Source organism: Etheostoma spectabile, chromosome 17 (genome assembly GCF_008692095.1).
Source record: "Etheostoma spectabile isolate EspeVRDwgs_2016 chromosome 17, UIUC_Espe_1.0, whole genome shotgun sequence".
Taxonomy (NCBI): domain Eukaryota; kingdom Metazoa; phylum Chordata; class Actinopteri; order Perciformes; family Percidae; genus Etheostoma; species Etheostoma spectabile.
In genome coordinates, this window is record NC_045749.1 from 18,366,431 (window position 1) to 18,367,733 (window position 1,303).

Sequence of the window (1,303 nt, forward strand, 5' to 3'; positions counted from 1 at the left end):
TGGTTATGACACAATCGTTAGCCTATTTTTTCAAAAACGTCTGCTACAGAGCCATAACATGAGCTACAAGGTAATGGAGACTTTTATGCACTGTCATGTTTCTTTAGAAATAAACAACGGACAAATCAAATCTTTAAACAATGTTAAGTTATTCACTGTCAAAGTGGCGCCAAAATGAATGGCAGTCTGCTAACAGCAGTTGATGGCTTATTAGCATCAAAATGGCGGCATAGGAGCTACGCTTAGAGAGGAGAGTCTTACCACCTTGGAATTTCCGGAGAAACCATATCTACGTGACAGGTTCGTCCAATCAGCTGCTGGTTTTCGATTTTAGGCGACAATACTGATTAGCGCCACTTGCTGTTATGGAGACATATTATATCTCGTTGCGTTGGTGTGTTCAGAGGCACTTTTTTGACCAACTCGGGGAGACTGATCAGTCCAACTGCCTTTTCTGCCGAGGGTCGGCCACCTGGTTGGTGTGTCAGGGGCTTAAGTCTCGTTAGGGCTCCTGCACACTGCCTCCGTGGCATTTCAGCTGAGTGTCAGTTGCGTGGCAGCTGCGTGCTGTTTTCTATATCTTGGCACACCAGAAACATGTCTGACACAGCGCTGCAGCTGAAAAAAGTCACGTGATTTGGATCACCCTTGTTCAACATATGGTTGAGAGTTGTGGACTTACATACTTCGTGTTAAACATTTAAATATATACTGACTTGATAACAGCAAAGACAAGGTCGGCAGTATTGACGGCAAAATAGGCTACAGAATATTTAATTCTGTATGGACAGGTGCAATATTTCAAAAAGATAATTATAAAAAAAACATCAAAATGTAATTTATTAAATGTATTTATGTCAAAATGATAAACAAACATTTCATATTTTATAAAAAAATTTCCATATTCTATTTTGCCTTGAAATACTTCCAATACGCTTACGTGTCACATGAAAAATAGGCGTCGGTCCTATATCTAGCATATTATTTAGCAACAAGGCAATTCAAAGTGCTTTACATAAAACATTAAAGAGCAGTTAAAAATAGACAGAAAATAAGATACAAATACAAGAATAAAAGTTCCAGTAATGGGTGAAGAAATAAATAGGGATGCAACTAACGATTAAATTCCTAGTCCATTCCTCTGTTGAATATTTTCTCGATTAATGGATAGTTGTTTAGTCTATAACATGTCAGAAAATAGTGAAACATGAAGATCGGTGTTTCCCAAAAGCGCAAGATTACGTCCTCAAATGTCTTGTTTCGTCCAAACTCAAAGATATTCAGTTTACTGTCACAGAGGAGA

General features: G+C 38.1%; 1 long non-coding RNA gene across 1 annotated transcript in view; it reads right to left on the bottom strand.

The window, feature by feature from the left end:
* The window catches only part of LOC116704836 (uncharacterized), a 21,372-nt gene extending 20,532 nt beyond the window's left edge, over nt 1–840 (bottom strand). The window contains exon 1 of the long non-coding RNA XR_004335791.1: nt 687–840. This is a non-coding gene — a long non-coding RNA (uncharacterized LOC116704836). The remainder of the gene's footprint in view (nt 1–686) is intronic.
* Between the last annotated feature and the right edge of the window lie 463 nt (nt 841–1,303).